The sequence below is a fragment of the Seriola aureovittata genome, chromosome 1, assembly GCF_021018895.1.
Source record: "Seriola aureovittata isolate HTS-2021-v1 ecotype China chromosome 1, ASM2101889v1, whole genome shotgun sequence".
Classification (NCBI taxonomy): Eukaryota; Metazoa; Chordata; class Actinopteri; order Carangiformes; family Carangidae; genus Seriola; species Seriola aureovittata.
This window is the reverse complement of record NC_079364.1, coordinates 28,299,010-28,323,297: the sequence shown is the minus strand read 5'-3', so window position 1 is coordinate 28,323,297 and position 24,288 is coordinate 28,299,010.

The following is a 24,288-nucleotide window of genomic DNA, read 5'->3' as shown; positions in this document are numbered from 1 at the left end:
TTTGACTGGGCTGACCGAGAATTTAGTCATAGAGAGTTGAAGGTGGAGTTCTTTCATCCATGTAGATATGTCTGAGAGATAAGCCGAGATCCGTGCGAAGACCATGGGGTCTTCTGGTGGGAGTGACAGGCATAGTTGGGTATCATCTGCGTAGCGGTGATATGAGAAGTCATGCAAGCAGATAATCTCAAGGAGGTGGTGGATACTGCAAAAAGAAGGGGTCCCGGCACAGAGCTTTGCGTTACCCCTGTGGGATAAAGACGTTTGTCCTGGCATGATATATTGAAAGGACACCGAGTGAGAATGAGTATGGATAGCAGAATGTGATGGTTTAACATGTCAGAGCCTGCTGATAGGTCAGCAAGATAAGAACTCAAGAATGACCTACAGCTCTTGCTGACCCTGGTGCATCTGTCACAGACAACAGACACATTTCAGTAGAGTGGTTGCTGTTAAAGCCCAACTGATCTGGACAAGGAGGTCATTCTGTGAGAGGAATTCTCAGGCCTCCTTGAAAACCACCTTTCCCATATGTTTTGAAAAGAATGTAAGTAAAGACAATGGTTGATAGTTCTCAACTGAGCAGGGCCAAGTGAAGGCTTATGAATGTGGTTGGAAACATTCCTGAAGCCAGTGAAACTTTTATCACATATCTGATTATTGGCACAGATGTGGGAGATATGGTTTGGAGGAGGCTGGTAAGCATGTGGTCCAGTGTACATGTAGTAGGGCGGCTACATGTCAGGAGTTTTGATACCTTGCCCTGAGTGAGAGGGGTGAATGAAGGAAATGCTGTGCCATTGAGCAGGGGAGACACAGAAGGATATGTAGTAGGACTACTAGGCTTTTTGGTGCCTTGACCCCAGCTAAAGGGCTGAGTGAGGAAGGTGGTGAGTCACCGAGGTTAACTGAAAGAGACAGAGACAGGCATATAGTAGGATTGTTACATGTTTGGCTTGCAGGTGCCCTGCCCTCAGTGAGGGGGCTGACCATGGAGAGTGATGTGCCCTTAACCAAGGGAGACTGGTTGTCTATGAGTGGTTTAAAGAATTGGCAACTGATGGCCACCACCTTTGCAGTAGAGAAAGAGGCAAAAATATGAGCTAAGAGGTTACTGGTGGAAGTGGTCAAGGTCTGAATAATGTCTTGAAGGTGGAAAATAATATCGGAGTATCTGTGATACTGCTGATCTTATCATTGTAAAAAGCAGTTTTGGCAGCACTGATGCTAGATGAGAAGGAAGACAGGAGTGACTGATAACCCTTGAGATCAGTGAGGTCACTGGATTTAGGCCATTTTCTCTCAGCAGCTCTGATATCGGTACACATCTCTCAGATGGTATTGGTCAACCAAGAGTGAAGCTGGTTAGAGCGAGCAGGGAGACTTTGTGGCATCATTGACCTTTAGAGCGGAAGTGACCACAGAAAAAAGTGGGTGGGAGACAGGTTGTGGAGGTTGCGGCAAAACAAAACCAGAGGTGGTGGAGCACAGGGCGGTTTTTTGTTTCACTTATAGCATATATGTTTGACAGAAAATGCTGTTACCCTCTCATACTGAGTGAAAAGGGGTTAAATTAACCCTCTTGTATCAGGCTGCTGTTTGCTTGTTTTTCTAAAGTTCTAAAAACCCACCGTATACATTATAAATAATGAACTCTGTGAGCAACTACTTGGTGAACATAGTATTCAGCAGCTAAAGAGCAGATATTTCACTCAAAAGCTGGTACATACCAAAAACTGAGCGAAAGGATGTGAGTGTTTATTTTAAGTTTTCATTATAGATCAACTTAGATTGAAGCTCTGTTTAAGTAACTGTTTAAAAATGTACTGGAATTAGCAGTGATAACCTCATCAGATTACTTCTCTACACATCATATAGCACCCAGTCAAAGATGAAGTGAATTGTAAATTAGTTTACTTATTTGAATTGTATATTAGTTTAACGTTTAATTAGTTCTACTTTAGTTTAGTTTATTTCGGCTGTTTCACTGTGCTTTTAGTATAACATCATGCCTGTCGTCTTTTTTTTCCATTAACTACTTCTATTATGTTTTTTTTAAAGGGAACGAACCACAAATGCATGCAGAAAATGTAGATGTTGAAAAGAATTGGCTACTTCAGTATTCAGCATCTACATTTACACTTGAAATACTGACACAAAACCATATTGAGAGCCAAAGAAAAACAAAGTACAGAAAATTGCACACACGAATGATGATTTCAAGACTTCTTAAGAATCACTCATCTTACAGCCTGTGATCATGCAAGACATGATAAACAGCTCCAGGTAACTGGCAAGTGTTGGAAAATGCTTGAAAACCAAATTAGCAATAATGAGGGAAATGTATTTTCTGAACTAGGCTCTTAAGTTGTAGGTCTTAACATTCACTCGATCTCTTTAAAAGGCGGAGGGCCAGCTCCATTACAAGTCCTTTGCTTGAATGATCTTTTCAAGTGGTTTCATCAAGGCCTGAAACCCACAGTAAGTGACAAGCAAATATTTTTACTGAGACAGTCTGACAACGAAATGTTTCTCCCTTGTTTTACTGGATATTTTTTTTTTTTTTTATATATATTTTTTGGGCTTTTTATGCCTTTATTTGATAGTATAGTAGAGAGAGACAGGAAACAGAGAGGGGGAATGACATGCAGCGAAAGGCCGTCCGATGCGGGATTCGAACCGGGGCAAACTGCAGCGAGGACTGTAGCCTCTACATGATGAAGTATCCGGATTTGAAGTGCAAAACACAATTACAAAACAAAAAACACAACAGCAAATAACAAAAACCTAACAACAACTCACAAACCATAATCAAAAAGCAGAAAACACAACATTAACTTCTACAAAAAGATAGGTTCCTGCTATCAACGAGGATCATAGGTGATTGGGTAGATACCAAGGACACTATCCACGCCCACCTTCACCGGCAACCTGACGAACTGCATTCGCTAACAAAGTCTGTAATAGATGAAAAAGCTATTGCAGTAGTCCATAAGGAATAAAGGTAAGGTGCAAAAAGTTCAGGAGCAATTATTCATCATGACCTCTCGTGTGTGAGAGAGTTTGTATGTAGCAGGCTCACAGCTTTAAAGAAGCTGTTGACAGTTTCTTGGTTTACTTTGTTCACTGCTAAAGGGACAAAAAGACAAACTGACTGAGTATTTGAATGTAAGTTCACCCCATAACAACCTCTGTCTAAATAAGTGATGCTCTTGTAACACTACGCTGACTATAATGACTGAGAGCTGTGAACTATATGTGCTATTAACTCCAACGTTTTAAAATATTTACAATGTGTTACAGCTTCGTCCAAAATGGAAGGAGAGAGTATCAAAGACCATGGGGTGAGAATAGGTGAGGGTGTAGGGAACAAGGAAGAGCACAGCTGATAAGACTGAACAGTGTCATTGCCACAAGTGGTAAATAAAAAGAAAAACAAAATCAGTACTAACAAAAATAACACTTATCACATAAGACACTGTGGGTTATGTTATGCTAAAAAAAAAACATAGACAAAGACTCAATAGAAACAAAGACTCAATGTCAACAGCAAACAAACTGTCACACATGAACATTTCTCCACTGCTGAATTTGGGCTTTAATGGACTCAGCAATGTTGTTTAAAAAATATATTTCCCTAAGTGGTAAAATGAACCCCATCATGCAAAAATAGTTCAGGAGTGTGAAAATTATTTGGATTTTTTCCCATATTCAATATGCTGATATTTTCCAACTCATTTCGGCCAATTGCCAATGCCAGTACTGATATATACATATCTTTTTTTATTTCATTGAAAGGAACACCAAGTCTCTCCTGCTCTGGAGTTAACCTATTACTCTTATTGTGATGTACATAAAACAAGAGAAACGACATTTGATTCAAGCCTAAATGTATCCTTAATGTAGAAATTGACTTGTGAAAAATAAATCCTTTCAACTTGGATGAGATGTAAATTATGTGCAACAACAGTTCAACTGTAACAGTAAAACTAAAGACCACTAACTAAAAACACCAGTTTTTCTCTGTGAGCCACAAAGTGTAACAGCCTGGTGACGGACAGGACTTTAGTGCACAAAATAATATATATCTATATTTTTTTTTAAGAAACATGCATTATCAAATAAAAATGGGAATCTTCTTCTGCTTGAAGAGGTTTGCATGATCCTTCCCCTGAGACAAACAAAGACACATTGCTCTATAAAGTGCACAAAATAAACGCAGCTGTAGTCAATACTTCTGTAATTGGGACCCACTTTAAAGTATCATGAACAAGGTTGAAAAACAAACGTCAGCGGAACAGTAGTTCTCCTGCCTCTACTTATAACTGTACCAAGCTCAATTTTCTGTGAGCCACAACCAGCATTGTAACGTTGTGTAACAACCTAGTGACAGACAAACAGTTAGCTCTCTAGTGAACAAAATATCAGATTTAATCTTTAAATTGAACTTTAGTTCTTGCCGTCCTTGTGAGCCCAAATAATGAGGTTGACAACTTCAGCTGACTGAAAGGGTGGTCTTTGTGGTTAAAAAAAGTGCCTGTGGTTGTTTTGTTGTTGTGTTTCATGAGTTGTTGTTGTGTTTTGTCAGTTGTTCTGTTTTCCTTTTTTTTTTAATTTGCACTTCAGGGCTACTGTACTACAATAAATGTTAAAATAATGAATTTATTCTAGTTTTTTGTCGTTTGTATGTACTTTGGTGCAGTTTGTTTTGCACTCAGTATACAGAACACGCAGTATGGAGGAGGAACATTTCTGCCTATCCACACTTTAAAGGTGCTATATGCAAGTAGTTTTTTGTATTTCTGGTCTCTTTACTTATATATGAAAATCACCACCTTGTCTTCAATAATGACTGTTGTTCAATAGAGCTTGAGTGAAGTCATGGGAAAAAGGAAAAGTAGCAGAAATGTTCAAATTCAAGGCTATTAGAACTATTAATACAGTAAAAACAAAAGGATACGTAATGTGTCCTCACTTCCTTCTACACGTTTCCCCGCTGTGTCCTGCACACTCTGTGCCTTCCTGGAATAAAGGATTCAAAATGGGAGCCATAATAGACTATTAAAAATACATTTGCTAAACCAAGGAATATAGTAGTAAAGTGACTTATCTCAATTATACACAAACAGTGGTATAAACCAGGCATGAGGCCATTTCAAGGGAAAGCGCATAAAAAAGAGACAAGACATACGTAGTTTCATTTCACGTCATCCATGCGTTTTACTGCCTCTACTATGACCACACATTTCAGTTTCCACATATTTGTCTAAATAATGTCTACAATGTCTAATTAGTCTGTTATACCATTTAGTTATTTCTTCACTTTAAGTTTTGCTATGTTCTTAATCAGTTCTGTGATTCTATTTAAGAAAAATCAGATCAGTGTTTTTCTAATAATTTGCTGATAAAATGTTTCTCCAGATATTTTCTTTCCTGCTCTTTAGAAGGAAAGACAAGATTCTGCCCCATCTGTCATGTTTTTCTGCAGCCATTTCTCTCTCTGGGCTCAGCACTGAACTCAGCGCAGCCTCAAAGGCCTCATAAGTGTGCTTTCTGCCTGATGAAAGAAGCCACAACATTGGTCCTGACACACCATATCTCTGTCTGTATTGACCTGTGGGATGGTGGATCGGGGAAAGATGTGTTCATTCAGATGTAGGAGCTGTTGAAAACCTGCAGGTATTACTGGCTATGAAGGTTGTGAAAGGATACCATGGAGAAATGATAGAGCTTGTGACATGTAAGTATAAACACAGCATTAAACAGCAGCTTGTAGAGATGTATATATAAATTGCAAAGACGTTTGTTTACATCAATTTCAGCACATTTTTGTGGATTGGAATCTGTGTAGAGCACTTGTGGAAGCCAGCAGAGGGTCACCTCTTCACCATGCAGTCAACAGTCAGTTTCTAGTTGTAAAATTATTTTTTTTAGCCTGTCGAGTGCTTCAAAACTCATTTTGTGTGTCAAGACCTAATTTCTGGAAATTAGAGTTAAGGGACATTATGAAGCATAATGAAATCACACCTCACTAGTAGTTCTGTGACGTTGTACTACACATCGAATGCTAACCTCAGCATGCTAACATGTTCACTATGAAAATACTAAAATGCTGATGTTTAGCAAGTATAATGTTTATTATGATCACGTTCTTAGTTTAATATCTGCTATGTATAATAATATGCAGTATATACAACAGCACTAAACACAAAGTACAGCTGATGCTGATGGGAATGTAATTTATTCCACAGGTAATATATAATGTAACTTTGTGTAATTCTTGCAGAATGTTGTTTTATTGTTGCTTTTGTCTACATTTTTTGGATATATTTGGGCAGTTTATTGAAGTCAGGATTTGGAGATTAATTTCCAAAGTCATGCTTCACACTTCATTAATGCATACATTCTGTATTTACCGTCTCTGTAATGTCAAGATGGCTTTCTCTACAAATGAAAAAGTATGATCATTATATTTTGGAATAAATGGTTTTTATAGCAGTGTACTTCCAGGCTTGCTGCTCTGCAGGAGATATTAGATACTATTGTATGTATATACATACAAAATATACTTATTTGATATTTTATGTACCTTAGACCACATTTAACCTGCGCATTGCTGATCTATTTCATTGCTTATGATGCACAGAGTAGGTAATATATTATCAGATCAAGAGAGACTAATGATGAACAAAATGATTCCCAAATCGTTTCTATAGTTAGTTCTTATACTTTCAAAAATAAGTTATTGTCTCATTTGTTGTGTTATGGGTCAAAATTGACCACATATACTTTTGTATGAGAAAGATCAGTTTAATATCACTTCATTGTGGTTAATCTATGTTCTCACAATGTGAGAACAAGAGTGAGAAAGCCTATATACTGCTATACAGCTGGAGGACAGGAGATGCGTGTGTGTGGTGTGACTGAAAGACACAGTAAGGGGTCATATTTGCTGCCACTACAATCGAATTCAAGTCAATACGCTTTCTTGGCATGAGACATAAGCTTCATATTAATGCACAATATCATACTATGATAGGATTTTATTACTATCATTTTTGTTTTGTACTAATTTGTGTTATTCATGATGGTTTGGTAACATTTACTATGTATTTCTCTGCATGAACAACCCCTAATTTATAATTATTCAAATTATAAATTAGTTATTTAGAAAAAAAAAAAAAAAGAAAGAAAATCAAATGTACTTTACTGTATTCAGTCAGTATTGTTGAGGATTTAATGAAGCTTTGTTTTGATCAGATAAAATTAAAGGTATGTTTCACACGTCTAAAAACAGGTCAAGTTTGTAAACAATACTGCTTTCCAACACTGCTGAACCATTAGAACCATGAAGTGCTGACAGGCAGATGTGCAGATGTTCATTCACACTTGCCAATCACTGAAAACACTATCATTTATAAAAGATATGGTAAGACCAGTCTCCAATCCTACGTGTAGAGATGGAATTTCCAGTTCAGTACCAGGCGGTCTCGGCGGTCTAAGCCTTAACAACCGGGTTATCAATTCAGTCACCAATGGCAACAGAGGGCTGGGGGCTGTGTGGGGGGGGGGTGAACTATATTACTATATTCATCTGCTCGTCAAGTCATAGTCTTATTTCTCACTTTATGTAGCTGACAGTAGCCTAGTCCCTCTAACTCCATGCCTCAAGCACTATGGTACGCTGTTTTACATAAAGTAGAGTTGACTTAAGTTGACTTACATTTTACATCACAATTGAATAGCCCATCTAGGGTCGCATCACTAAGTTGACCTGTGTATAAAATGCTGTTATTGCTAGTTTGTAGCTCTATGCTATCGCTGTGTGCACTGCACTCATAAAACAACGCAATGGCTTATGGGATCAGTTGATGACTCAAACCTGCTGAGGACCATGAGAACCGATCCAGCAAGTGAGTAGCGTACAAGTCACTCACTCAATAGCCAACGGTGCACTCATCACAATGGCTTATAGATTCGGTTGGTTTCACGGTTCGTGTCGCAGCATTACACTCGGCAAGAGAGTGACCGACACACACTGGCCAATAGTCGCTCTTCACATTACATTTATATATATATATATATATATATAATGTGCATCACATTCTTAAATAACAGTTTACTTACACAAAAGTGGTGACAGAATCTTCTCTATGCACTAAGGAAGTCATCGAGTGTCACTGTCGGTCTCGACTCTGATGGGTAGCTCTTGCGGTCTCATGAGTCTCAGAATTGACTGTGTTGTCAAATGGATAGAGAAGCACACAGATTCGTTACCGAGGAGGCAGAGACATGTTTTCAAAAACAAACCAGAGATTGGTAATATTTGTAAGACTCTAAATAATTAACGTAATCAAACAGGCAGGGACTGGAGCTGCTGAAAGAAAAAGAAATGTTAATGGACAAATGTAAATTTCGTAAAATCAGTTAAGTGGATAAAATTACTACTTTATTACAATTAACATTAAAAAGGCCTCAATATCAATTCTAAAAAATGACAGTCTATTTTAAGTATAAAATGCAGTCCAAAGTAAACTAAGCAAAAGAACTAAGCCGAGGCCACTTGTGGAGAGAGAGACTACACTGAGGAGTGTCCAGGGGTGAAACCACTACTCACTTAAGGTGCAACACAGCAAATCTCACAGCAATCCTCACAGCAAAATGGTGAGGTCTATATTGTGTTCCCATGCAATTAATCACATGCAAATACGTGAAGGGACCTCCCAACAAGATGGCACTCTGCTTCTAAAAGAAAAGAAGACAAAAAGAATCAGAAACAAATGAATATAATGTAACATAACCCAGTTGGCTTAACAAATACAAAATATCTCAAAATAACTCAAGGAAAATATGTCAGAATCAAACAACTTAAACAAAACAAGCCAGGTAACTAAAGTAATACAGGACAGGCAAAATAAATCACAAAAGCCACCAAAATAGGGCAAAATAATAGACTTTGGCAAATCAAACCATAACTAAATTAACACTAAGCTAAGGGCAAAACAGCAGTAGATATAAAACTACAATCATCCAGGTTCCCCATTCTGTGTATTAAAAATGCATTTTAAAAACCACGAACCAACTCACCACCTCTGGTATGGGGCATTAACACAAACCAATGGTCATTCTGGGCAGGGGGCAAAAACCGATTTCTCCACACGCTGAACCAATTGTGGGACACCGAACACCACCAGCCACAGCAGGGACAGATCAGGAGGCAGCGAGAGAACGAAGGGAACACAGGTGCCTTATATAGCCTAGCCCTGATTAGGGGAGTAGCCCGGGGAGGAGTCAGGCCAAGGCTGCATTCACTCACCCTACACATCCACCAACACTACACATTTACCTGCACTTAGGGGAGTATTCCCCACCACACTACCATAGACAGTGGAGGTGCTAGAGGACAAAGTGTAAAAAATGTAAAAACCATAGAAGAAATGGTCTTCCTGCCAAGAGTGTCCAGAACTGAGGCTATGGTTTTGGAGATGCACCATAGACTATGAAAGGGAACATTATACACAATTGATTAATTTGTTGTTACCACCTGATTCCACTGGCTCAGGGAAATAAACTGGTTCAATGAACGCGATCTTCCATCAGTCCACCAACACTACCACTGACCACATTTCCAGTTCAGGAATATTTGTCTCTGTCAGGTTCTGTGAGCCTCTGAGTCTGTCAGTTAGTCTGACTGTTTTGAGTCTCTGTAAAAATGCTCTTTATTTCATAAGAGGAGATTCTGGTTAGACTTTCAGCAAAGTCATTCCAGCAGATAGCTGCTGTTGGGTCCTATCCTGATTGTTTTGGGCTGTGCAGAGAATCATAATGTGTGATAATCCCTTGACAGTAAAAAAAAATATATATAGATATAAATATATAAATATATATATATATATATATATATATATATATATATTCAATTCAATTATTCCCAGTGAAGCACTGACTCACCTGTGGTCTCAGAAAAACATCTTTCTGCAAAACGGAGTAGTCATAATAGACTGGACTCCAAATATGCCTCAATGCAGATGAGAACACAATGAGCAGCAGGGGTGCGTCACTGACTCATCCCATCATGTTTGCCTGTGATGTCTTAATCTTGAGGCTGTAAGTCATTTATTGAGATACTTTGTTCCTAAAGTTTCTTCTCCTTAGTACATAAGATACTGCAACTTCTCTTTTGGTAAAGTCTTTAGCCACCCTGGTGGCATATGGATGGTAATGTTGGTCTGTTGGTCCTGACTGAACTATCTCAACTATTTAGTGGGTAGGCACACAAATACTTTTTATATATTTTCCCCAGATGTTGAATTCAGCTGACTCTGGTGATCTGTTGACTTTCCCACCATGAGGTTGACATTTGGGGTTCAAAGGAAAATATCTCAACTAGCAATTGGATGGGTTACCGTGACATCTGGTCTAGGCATCAGAGGATGAATCGTAATAACTTTGGTGATCATGTGACTTTTCAGTTTGACCCAAAAAGCTACTGACATTCCCATCAGCCTCAGATTTAGTTTGTTTTTAGTGCCAGTTAGCAAGTATTAGCATGCTAACACGCTAAACTAGGACAGTGAACAAACTAATCTTAATCATACCTGCTAAACAGCAGCCTGTTATCATTCAGGTTCCGTGATCAGCCACATCCAAAAGCTCACCTCACCTGAATCCTAACAATGAATTTTGTGGAAAGAGCCCTGTCAAACTGTCTGTCAGTTACACCTGCACCTGCAAGCAGCACAAAAACAAGACATGTCAACAGAAGTGGTGACATAAAACTCTGTAATGAATTTGTATAAAGAATAAAGATACTTTCCTCCTCTCTTCTAATGACTCAACCAGTTTTTTTGTAGCTGAAGCTTTGAAACTGTAGCGGCTAATCTTTTACAACACAGTAATTAATAGTTTTATGCTTGCAAACATACCAGCCAGACTGAGCAAACAGAACTGCCCATCCATGCCCTGTTATATTAAACTGGTGGTAACAAATAGAGTTGTACTGTAAGGAAAGTGTTTAATTTATTGTTTGCCAACATGTTTTTTAGTGCAGCTCAAATTTCTCTTGAATATAGAGAAATAACCACACAGCTTTGAATAATCTGGTCATTGTATTTCTCCAACAGTAACTTGAGGCTTTGAGTCACACTTGTCCAACTCCATTGTGCCATTGCACTTTAATTAAGGCAACAAATGTTCCCTGTCTTATGGATAGCATCATTCAGTGGCACAGAATTTGTACTGGCCTTCAAATAAACTTCACTAATAACGGTTGCTTATAAAATAGTTTGTCTAGCTGTCCCAGTATGATGAGAGTTATTTTACAACAATCTTAGTTCTCTGTGTCTGCAAAGGGCAGGCCGACATGAACTGAACAGAAAAAGACCTTTTTCAGTCATACTCTTTGAAACATGTACAGTTTACAGAAAGTTCACTGGATCTTTGCTTCTTTATGTACGTCACAATAAGTCTGCAATTTACTCCAATCACCCCTGCTCCTGACCCAAAATATACAACCACATCAGTGCCTTTTCCTCTGCTTACCTGGGTCTGTTAGAATTGATTTTACCATTTTATTGAGTACCTCTGGCTGTATCACAGAACTTTTAATCCTCAACTAAGCAAAGTCCTGAGCTCAGATCTTTATGTGCAGCCATTTTTGCATCTCTTAAGTCTAGACTTAAATCAAAAGGTCATTCGGGTTTTCCCTGAGGGTTCCTTAATGGCAGTCTAGCCATTACAGAACAAGAAGGAGATCAGTGAGGAAGGAGATCAACCAACTCAGATCAGTACCTTTTTAGAGGGTCAATAGGTACAATCACTACTGCCCCGTACACAAACAACCTTATAGTACATCTCTAGGATTTTTTGATCGATATGACTCAGCAGTTACTTGACCAGGTGCTGGTATTTCTGGCTTTCAGCAAATCAACAATGACACATTTCAGCAACGAAAAAGCATCATTGCAGCATTCATCATGGTAATACATATCCTCTGTGCAGCAACCCATTAATGCATTTTATACATTTGACAGTTTGTATTAATGTATGGGCTGATATACTGCATGAGCCCGAATGCTATACAATATGTGTATAAAAGAGAGGAGTGGATGATGGACTATTATGGATATATGGATATATTATACAAATACATTGATTTATTGCTGAATTAATTATTGAATTACCCTCAACACATTTGGAAAACATCATCATTAAATGAATAAATAAACTGAAAACCAAATGAAGGAACATACTCTCTATAATAATGTGTATTGAGAAAAGATTATGATGGCTCTAATTCAGCATTAATGGGAATGTGGTGAATATAATGATCGATAGCTGACACTTGGTCGAGGGAGGCAGGGCCTGATATGCCCATGTGTGCAAATGGATTGCAAATATTAATTTGATAATATAAAGTGCTTGCCTTTCATTTTTATGTATAAACAGAAACTGCAAATACAAAATTAGCTTAATTACAGTGATCCTTCATTATTTTATTTTATTGACTTGATTTTTTAAATTAAAACTTTCCTGATATATCTAAAAAAAAAAATTACTTTTAGGTTGACATTTGATTGCACTTGAACTTCATACATATAAATTATTAATTTTTTTCATTTTTTAGCTATTAAAAGTCCTACTGAGTCAATTTCATGATGAAACACATTATTTTATACTGAGACATAGTCTTTCTTCAACTTTGTGGAAAGAATTAGCCACTGTATATGGCAGTTTAAATTAACACAGGTTGTAGCTGAGGAAGTAATTGCAGTAGCAGAAGTCACAGCGGTATGGAAACAGTAAGTGGTAGGATTAGTAATTACTGAAGTAGCAAGACTAATTGAAAGAAGTCCCAGTCCAACCTGCCTGAATCAATGTCACTGTGATCCTAGTGACAGCAGTTTAGCTGTTACAACTAAATGCACTCAACTTTTCAAACTTTGAATATTAATGCAAAAGAAAATGAAGGGGAACAAGTCTATAGCTACGTTAGCATCTCTATAGAGCTGTAGACACAAAACTTCCTTGACGCTATCGTCAGCATGCTAACGTGCTCGTAATAACATTACTAACAGCTGGCATAAATAATGTTAACTCTATTTATTTTATATCTATTTATTCTGCTTATCTTCTTAACTCTTTTTGGCAGTTTTGATGCTAAACTAAACACTTGACAACCTCCGAATGTGGTCTGAGTGATCGGATCTCAAATTCACCCTCATTTTGTCTTGAGTGCGATCACACCTGTACCTACAGCTGTCCACCTGTGATCTGATCACCCGAGAGCGATATTAATACCAGGACTGAACAGCGCCTTTGACATGGAGACCACTGTCTGTTTCCTGTTTGAAACCAACAGTCATCATTGTTTCTTTTATCCATAAGCGTTCCACAACCTTAACCACGTTTATTATTGTAACCGTGACAACAAAGGTTCTGTAATCTTGACAAAGAAGTTATCTAAACCAAAAACCTGGATCTTTTCCTAAACCTAACCAAACCCTGACTGTTTCAGATGCTTAACTAGATGTTTATTATCGTAACCATGACAGCAAAGGTCGGGAGACGCTCCTATGGGGCGCATCAGTGGGTGGGGACCAACGATCTATATGGTTGTTCAAAAATAAGATGAACGAATCAATTCAAAAAAGAAGAAAATACAAGAAAGTGAGTTGCTGACAAATTTGATAAATATTTTATGATACTGTTTTTAGCATACTGAATCAGTGTTTAGTTCTACATTCAGGTTAACAAGATATATTGTTAGTTAGTCACTGATCAGGGAAAAAGCATAGCTTATCTCACTTACACTCCCTTCAGGTGACTTCTTGTTCTTCTTCTTCTATTCATTTTCATCACTATAATTATAAATACTTTTCAGGGAGTTTTAGTCAGCACACACTTTAGTCATTGTTTTTGAGTGCCAAATGAACGTGGTTTGTCGTAGGTCATTAGCACTTGTTTGTATTACAGAATGACATTTTTCGACAGAGGGTAGAGAGCCGTGAAGACAGTGTTTCCTGTCAGCCCGCAGCACGTCTTATACTGACTCAAGGCTATGATGAAAGGTCAGTTGTGGGCTAACAAAGGCAAAGGTGAGAGGAAGAAAAACACGAATTAAGCATTACACACCGTAGGCTGTGTGACCGCACACACATTTAATAACAGTCCACCAGGCACAAAGGCAGTGTGGCCATGGGGGAGAGGAAGAAGGAAAAATAAATAAACACACTCACACACGTTCATGGTTATTTTTTCAGACCCTCAACATCCAAAATCGTGTTATTTCAGTTCCCAAAAAGCTTAGCACTTGGTCTGCTGCAGGGCTATGAAGTTGATGTGAACAAATTAAAGAAGCAATCTGTGACCTCCTTAACGCATCTATTTATTCTTCATTTTTGTGCTCATTGTTGTGATGTCCCTGAACAGATCATCTGTCCATCAAAATTATTTCAGGACTTTGCAATTTGTTTTATTTCAAGCGTATTAGAAATTTAAAACATGTAACTTCCTGCTCAGCAGAGCATTTTTCCAATATGTCTGCATGGGTGTTTACAACTGCAAATGAAAAGTTTTCATGAACTGGAAACAGACTGCTTTGAATCATTGAGAGATTTTGAAAATGTTGCAGATCATTACTTAAAGCTACAACAAACACTGACACATCTATCTGCTCCATCTATTTCAGTTTTTTAGAAAATGACATCAGCCATTGCTCTGCTTGCAAAAACACACTGATCTGAAGTCATTTAATCTTGCTTTACACCTACGAGGTATTCATGTCAGATATCAACATTACCCTGAATATTTATTAGAAGTGGATTTAGCATCTTCATTCATTCTCAGACTTCACAGGAGTTCTCTCACCATCCAATGAATTTTAATTTTTCATTCACTGTTTTACACTGATAAGTTGCTCTGTCAGGCGTACTCCTTTCTGCCCTCCCTCCTTCTTTATTTTATTTCTTTTGCAATTGATCTTTCTTGCTGTTCTTCACACTAATTTTTCAGACACTTCACACACACAACAGAAAGTCTCACGGCATTGTTTATGAATCCACTGTCATGAGTGCATGCTGATGTCAAGAAAGCTACTTCTTTGAATATTGTAAATGTTATAATTAAAAGGGGGATGTATTTCATCAAATTGCTAAATGACTGGGAATTGTCAGGAACCAATGACAGATTGGAATAAGGCAGATAGTGTGGTAGCACAGAAGCCTAAATGTATGACAAACGCTGCTGTTATTGTGTTTGACAGGTTCTAATAAGACTCATATCTTCCTGTTGTTTTCAGACACAGAGAAGAAAAAAATCTTTTTACCTACGATTGGAATGAAAGCTTTGAGGCGTGCCGTGCATTTCCTCTTTCATTTGCTTTCTTCTTCTGAGCAGCTGAATGCTTATGACACACTCCAATGAGAGCTTCACATTCACAAAACTTCTTGCCACTGACACTTTCATGCCATTGCCTCGCATTGCTGAGACATCAGCAGCAGAGCTGCGTCAATCCTGGCTTCAGCACTACTCTGAAAACCTCCTCTGTTTCTTGGTCACTCCATCCCAACCTCTCTTTTCCCTTTCACATCATGAAAAGGAAATAAAGCATTAGGCTATAATGTAAGCTTCAAGTGGTAGAAAGCACAGTTAGGAGGTAATTGCACTTTACCTGAGTATTTCCATTTTATGCTGCTTTATACTTGTATTCCAGTAGGGTTCAGCGGGAAATATCATATTTTTATACATAGAAAATATATGAAATTAATATAATGCATTTTAAATTGTAAAGCAGTGGTTCTAAACCAACAATATTTCCAGCAGGGACTTCACCATTAAGGCAACTGCCTTGTCCCCAACTACCAAAGTCCTTTAAGGTCCTCTATTGTATAAGGTGAGATTTCTTTCTTTTTTTTTATTATAAAGCAGGTCTAGATGCTATATTTGCACTGTGGGAGAATAAAAGTGATGAACACAGCCTGTGTTCAGTAACTGTGCCTTAAAGACAAATATACAAATATATCTTCTTATGGATATCAAAAAGCCAGAAAAGTGTCAAATATGGGACCTTTAATGGCTATAAAAAATCATATAAATAGGCCTAGACAATGATACATATAAAATTATGTTCCTATTTTAATCTGTATATGGGTATATATTATGCATTATGTTACAAAGTACCCTTAAAATACTCCTTTCAACGTGTGTTGATAGTTATTGTTAATTCATTAACATGTCAGCAGCTTTTTATTATAGCTGCTTATGGTGCAGCCAGTTATAACAACTATATATGAGAGAATAATACTAAAATACTAGATGACCTCAAATTACTTACAGTACTTGAGGAAACTGTCCACTACTGGCTGCCAATAACGTTCCCAGTTAGGGAAAGGTTCACAATGGACAGTTTTAAAGAAGGGATCAAAGTCAATACAGCAGAACCGGGGATATCATCGTCCGTGCTTTCTCCTTCCTGGCACCTATATTACCCACAATGCAAGTTGAGCGCCGACAATTTGGTTGCAGATTCAAGTGTGTTATATTAGTAAAAGCTAATTTAGCCTGTAGCTTCGAGCGGAGATGAGGACATAACTTGAGGCAGTTATCAGATTTGGTGCATCTCCCTCTTTATCCACAAAAGGCTTTGTCCATGTTTCATGCCTTCTCCTCATGAACTGTGAACACACTGATGAGTTCAGTAGGGTTTTGAATGCAGGTCTCTTACTGGAGTATTTTTGCAATGAAGAAAAGGATCTGAATACTTCTACCACCACTGATACATCTAAGTTTTATTTCATTAGTTGTCTCAGCGAGTGGAGCCTCTCAACCGCAAATACATGCGCTTCCTTTTAACAGTGCCACACATTAATGAACAGCTCTGTCCATCAAGCTATATATGGACTGAGCTGCTTTTTAAGCCTCAGTCTCTGAAGCATTGGGCAATTACGGACACCTGTTATTGAGTTAATTGCTCAATTAACTCGTCCATCATTAAAACAAAATAGGTCACCTAAATTAGTGCATATTTACACCAACCTATGGGACGAGAATACCGTGCACAGGTGTTTTTATATTATGGATGGTTATCAGCGAAGTGCGTGTAAAGACATGTTCCATCTGTTCTGACTTTTTAAAAAAGAAAATGTATTTAGATAGCAATTTAAGAGATCAATTATTTAAATGAGAATTAGCTCTCTAATGGAACTCACGTCCTATGCAGCGTCAGCCAGCTTCAAAGACTGTTCACACTTTCACCAGTGTAACCTTGATACAGAATAAAAGGAATTAGGAGTGCTACTGTCTCTCTCATGCTCTGCCAGGCAACACAGCGCTCTGTCAAGGAGTAAAAAGGAGAGGACAGGGAGGCAGACAGCGAGCCTATGAGGACGTGAAGCTCATCCGTGCTCCTTGTCCCGGGCTAATTGCCTGTAGAAATTTACCCTGTCAGTGAAATTACATCTTTTGTGAAGAAAGGACACATATAGATCTGTCGCAGAAGGACCCCATCTGCACATGTATGGCTCTCTGTCTGTGACACACACACAAACAATCAGTTGTGACACACCAAAGGCAACAACTGCACTGTGAGAGAAAAAGAAAGAAGAAAGAAGAAGAAAAAACAAAACAATGCGGACTAAATTGTGATTGTAATAATCTGCATTTCTTCTTCAGAAAACATGATGTGATTAAAAGGAGCTGCTATCACTTTTTCATTTCCCCAGTGTTCAACAAGCAGAAAATGTCTTTTCCTTTATCTTACGTTAATGTGACAAACAGTGTGCTTGGTGATTTCTGCCAAAAGAAATCCAATGTCTCTTTTGATATGAACTGGGTGGTGAGGATTGCTGGGAAAATGAGAGAAAGAGAGAGAGAGAGAGAGAGAGAGAGAGAGAGAGGATGTCAAGGGAGGAGAGATGAACATTCATGAGGAGTGTTTATCAGAGCAAGTTGTTTACACTTGACAAACTCTAATCATAATCATAATAATCACAATCAGTAAAGAGCATTCCAAGCAGTCGGGGTATTTGTCTGCAGCAGCTGATCCATGCTTCAGTTTGGACACATCTATTTCTGACAAAAATAGGCAGGACAGTGAGGTTTTGTAGGTGCTTGGTGGGTGGATGCAAACACAAAGAGTAGAAAGTAAAGCAAGCAAAACATTTGAACTGCATGCACAAACCGAAATCATATGTTTCAGTTTAGAGCCAAACTATTGTTCGTCAAGAACCAACTGTCTCACTTCACTTCCACTGTGTGTTTCCATCCTTGTCCCTTCTCTGTGGTAATAACATAACAGCTCCCCCCAGTGTTAGGAGGAGGAAATGCCAAGTCTTGCAAAGAGCTTTAATGTAAGAGATAAAAATGAAATTGAGGACAGAGAATTCGATGCTTTGCCCCATATATTCATTTTTAATTTGAGGGATTTTTCAAGTCAAAATAACACAAATTTGGATTAAGTTGTCAGGAGGAAAACACACACCCTAGAAAAAAACATGTTTGTGTCTGAAGGTTTGTGAATGAATTATGTCTTTCTTTAATAGTATGATGAGTAAAATCCTGCTTTAAAATGCACACTGTTGCTTTTCATTCCAGTAGTTAATTTCTCCCACATGTCTGACGGCCACAGGGTGTGGCATCTGCGTAAATAAAACAGCACGAGTGGCTTGTAAATACAGAAAAAGACTGAGCGCTGCTTGTCTAATTTTACAATTCCACTGCTCTGTTCTTCTCCCAGGAGTTTTTTGGGAGCCCCTTTTGGGATGAGGGCTGTTCTACATTTTCAGATGGGCTATGTATCATGGTGCCGACCCCCCCCCCCCCCCCTCCCCCAATGATGTATCATCGCTCGAATTATCATTGTTGTCCTGACAGGGCCTTGTGTTGCCAAAAATGGGAGTTTTATAATGGAACTCACCACAAAAATCCCATGGGATTAATACCTGTCTTGATATAAACATAATATAACTTTCCGTAGGAGGAACTATTGTATTCTGGGGGCTGGTTATATTTAAAATCAAAGAATATTTTAAAACAGGGTCTTTGCAGGATTTTATAGTCCTGTAATTGAGCACAAGTTTTCCTATTTAATGTCTGCAATGGGAGGTTCTTGAGAGGGGAGCTTAAGAGATTCGAAATTATATATATTAAATGAAAAAAAAAAAACATTAATATAGGTTAGATGTCCTAGCCATGTGGAAATGACTTCCTCTTTTCCTTTGCCCCCAATATCACTCTTATGCCTTAAAATAAAATTCTCGATCACGCTCTAGAATCAAAATTTCCTTGACTTCCCGTGCCCTACCGAAAAATTAATTCACAATTTTACCATTTTAATCTGGCTTCATGAAGCCATAAAAGAAAAGAGAGAGAAAAAAATCTCAGGTGTAATATAAAACCAAATGCATTAGTTGACAGGGCACTGATGAATGTCAAATCCATCCCGCCGTGCGAAGTAGGGGGGAATTGATCTCTCTCCATTTGGAGCAATTCTTTTTTCTTCTGCAGAGCTGGTCAGCATTAGACTCTGCCGCCTGCCCCGATTACAAATGCATCAGTATGCTCTGTAATACCATGTCCGCTATTCCCAAATGCAGCCCCCAAAGTCAACTGAAGGTTGTCGGCGGCTCATGTAAATGAAGCTTGATTGTAATAGTTCTAAGTGGATTCCGCCCACACAATCCTGTCACATTCGCTCATTGTTATCCTCGGTCCCCCCTCCCATCAGGGTTTACGGCGTAAATAATAAAAGTTGTGTCACTTCGCAAATTACCCAAACAGCTTATCACTTATTCATTGTGGTGTATCACAACAACTCCTCGGTGCGTACAAAAGCCACAACAAGTCAGACACAGGCTTTTGTTAATGAACTTGGAAGATTACCAGATCTGAAAATTAACTGACAGTGTTGCTGGTTTCTTTCCCCTTGCGTGTGTCTGTTTTTTTTTTTTTTTTTTTTTCTGTTTACCCACCAGAGACAAAAAAAAAAGAGATAGATGGTTATGAGAAAGTAAAGAAAATAGGGTGTTTCGTTTCTGTTCAACTTCAGGATATAGTTGTTAGCCTTATTTCTCAGGAAGAGACAGCTGATTGAAGGTAACGACTCCACAATGGACAGGTGTCCTTCCCATGCAGAGCCGCTGAGCTCAACACTAAGTATCTAAGACAAAAAGCGAAAAAGTGAAAAAACAAATCTTTCAAGGACAGAATGCACATAGAAGAGAGCACGACGTATGGCACCCATAAGAAGCTTTACGCTAACATGCCATTTTTTGAAAAGGAAGGAAAAGGGGAGTCTGCCAGACCATATCCACAGAGCTTTTTCCTTGTATTATCTGCTCTACATTCTCCCCAGTCTCAGCTTCTGAATGAAAAAGCTCCAGGACAGTAATTGAAGATGTGTCACGTACATATGGCTCGCAACATAATTGGATGCTTGAACTCTCAAACAACAGCTGAGGTACAATTTGGAGTCTATCAAAACAAAAAAAAACAAAAAAAAACCCAATGCTCATCAAACACCAACTGGACCGCAGTGCAATGCCGATGCTGGAACTTAACCATGCAGCAGTTAGGTGATTGAGTTAGTGGCACGGCGCAGTTAATTTTTAGGGCCCCTTTGAAAATGATCTTCTGCTGTTCATTCGCCACAGCCTCATGGCCCCTGTAGCCATTTTCTGCCTGGCTGCCCTTAATTCTGATCTGCAGCCACCTAGCTCATGGAGTACAGTGAGGTACAGAGGCAGAATATTCCCAGGGTGGTCACTGAGACGCCAGAGATGGAGACGGATTGATATCTCAGATAATAGAAATTGCAAAACTTTTATGTAGAGAGCATGGTGACTGTCAGAGAAACTGAATCCAACCCAAAGCTTTACTACTTTGGTGGCTGGCTTTTTCTATTACTGCCCCCACACCATCATAAATGTATTGATTACAAAAAAAAGTCCTGTTTTCATGTTGGGCCATCTCTTTTAAAATTTTGCCTTCAAGCTTATACTTGCTACTGTTAAAATGAAGTAACACACATCATTGCGGGTGAGTTAGGAACTGACTCAGGATGCATTCTGTTATACAGTGTTGGACAAGAATGACTTTGTTTCAAACAAAAACAACAAAAAACAGCAGTGACAATTTGTTCGTGCTTTCAATCAGGGGTTTGCAAATACTGAGACGATGGTCCTCCCCTGAGACGAACCTTGGAAAAACGTTCCCCCTCCCCCAACCTTAAGTTTACTTGCTTTGTTTAGCTCAATTCTTGCCTATGGGATCATAATTATGTTATCTGATCCCATACACACTCAACAATTTAGCCAAGATAACCTAATACTGCTGTTTAACATAACTTGAGACTAAACCAAATACATAATAAAGGTCTGTCCTGAGGCTTTTAGGGTTTTATTCGTTTCTGACTGAGAAAGTGGGAAAAAAAAATCCCAAAACTACTGTATCTCTGAACTATCTCTTTAACCAAATCACACACATTTATACTCTTTTCCATGATCTAACTAACATTAAATAACTAATGTAATAACTTGTGATATGTTTTCCCTTCCATTCACTGAGCCTCCCCTGAAAACCTCTGCTTTAAATGACCTATGTTTATGTTTTCCTGAGTCTCACACACAAAGGCAGCAATCACTTGAAGTTGATGAGAATAATCCTCCATTTCCTTTTGCTTGACTGCTGTTGAACTCCTAGACTGGTTCAGACTTGTTGGCTCGGGTTAGGGTGCAGAGGTAGCTAGTCTCCAACTCATGAGCAGGAATTTGCTTTCTGACAACTCCAATGTTACCACCAGTAATTCTACATCCAGAGATCAACTTGGTTCCGTTCAGAGGTAGAGGGTGTGTGAACCCTGCAGCTTCACTGTGAGGACAAGACTTGTGCTTTATAACATCAGGACTCCGTTTACTACTCTGTTATTATGTAGCATAGCATCCCCTACACCAGAGGTCACTAACAGGTGGACCATGGCCTGGATCTAGACGCAGACAATGTCCTCTCCGGACCTGCATGTATAACCTATAAATTAGCATTTACGGCGCGGGTCATGTGATGCTACTCAACCAGTCATTGCGTCTCGACTCAGTCAGTGAGATAGCCATGTAAAGTGAGAGACAACATTGAAGGAATAAGTGGGGAAAGTGGGATGGAAGAGGGAAAGAAAAGGACGTATTAAAGCTGTTCAGTTTGTGACAACCGTGATGTCACCACAGTATACACCCCCCAGAAACGTTTTACTAAGGACACTCACCTATTCGCCCGCGTTATGCGCCACAATGAAACCCTTCTGTATCTCCTCATTCCGTTTGAGGAGAGGGGGAGAGCAAGAGCAGCATGGAGCAATGCGCTCATTTTCGGTAAAGGTCATTAAATCCCTTGTCGATCGTTGTTATTCACTCACCATTGACAGCCCCTGAACAGAAGTCAACTGCTATCAGTGTACACAATGAATGGGAGGTTGAAGTCAGCATGACCCAGGATTGGTGGAGAAAGCAGACATTGTTTCAGGGCCTCAAAGGCTGACACAGAGAAGTCCGAATGAACTTGCCTTCTCAAGAGTTGTTGAGATGCGTTGAGATTTTGAATTATAAAAAATGGCTGACACTGTTGGTTCACTGTTGGAGTGAAGAAAAATGGAGAGGAGCTACACTTATTATATAATTTTGTAAAATTAAGCTTTTTATTATAATTGTGAAAAGTATATACATACTTTCCAGACCTTGGCTTGAGGAAATGTTGTCTAACTCGACCTCTAAAAATATAAATGTGTGCGTATAAAACATATTACTGAGTGTGGGGCAAAGGCTAAGCTAGCTGTTGATGGTCAGAACCAAACCATAAGCTAGCTGCTTGCTAGACTACAGCATCTTGGTTATTCTTTATGGCTAGTGCCCCCAAAAAACCATACAGTTATGTTTCTGTATGTCTCTGCAAGAAAACCCCCCGTAGTAATTGTATCGCGACCAAATGAGGGAGCCAGTGCAATTTCATGGCAATCATTCAGCCAGTTAAGACATTTCAGTCTGGGTCAAAGTGGTGAACCTATGGACCAACTGGCTGGCTTGATATTGTCATCCACAGAGCCAAGCTTTTAGTATGGCCAAAAGAGACTGTCCTCCTGTAAGAAAATAGGCTGTCTGTGCAAGCAGAAGCAGCACATCAGAAAATGTCTCTATGTGTCCTTTTAGAGGGCATCTGGAGGACTAATGAGTAATTTAAGTACTTTTATTGTTGATTAATTAGCAAAGTAATATCAGTATTTTTTAGGTAAGAGAGTGATATATTCTTCATGTAATTGTCCCAGTAATGATTAAAACAATTGCAAAGACACCCAATGTTTCCCATTTCTTGAATGTACTGCATACATCAACATTCGTTTTGGGTTATTCTACCAATAAACTGTATAAATAAGTAATACTTTTTTCAAATGATTACATACAGACCAAAACTGCTTTTCCTCCCTTTCTCTTTCTTCTTCTCCTCTCCCCACAGATGCTCAGAAGTCTCATAACCCTTGGGGAAGGCCAGGGCTTTGCCGTCAAGGGATTACTCAAGTTTGAGGAATAATGACCCCCCTTATCTCTCTCAGGCTCTTTGCAGAAGCTCCTCTTGGGCCCTGTCAGTTCCAGGCCCTCCAGTTTGGATGGATATATCAATGGAGATCCCTCCCTCACTATTACATGCTCTTCCTCATCTCGCTTTCCCTGCCTTATGCCCTTTTCTAGCTGATAATACCTCATTGTGAAAACCATAAAAAGGGGGGAAAGTTATCTCATTTTCACCTGGGGTTATTTTTTGGAGTGGGAGTGGTGGACTTTTTTTTTTCTTTTTTTTTTTTTTACTAATGGCTTTCAACTTTGCTTCACTCCATCTGTGGTCTTGTCTTCTTTCTCTTCCTCTCTTGGTCTCTCTCTCTCTCTCAGGCACACACACTCAGTATATCTCACCCTCTTTCTTTCTCTGTGGTGCATTGGGATAATGGGCTTCAGCTGTGAACAGTGGTCTAATTTTAATTCCTTTTATTCCAGCTCGTCCAGGCACCGTACATCTGTAAATGCATTTTGAGATATTGTCCATTCAATGTCAATTGAAGTTAATTGTCCATTGACTTCCTCACCTCCTCCATACACTTATTATTGCCTCTATGAGGGGATTATCTCATTCTGAATGACCGCTATGGCAAAAAGGGCCCAAATGTCAATTGGACAAGTAGGTGGGACAAAAAAAGCTTTTAGGTTTGGTTACATCATTGCAATATTTAAATGTATTAAAATTTTGGATTTCTTA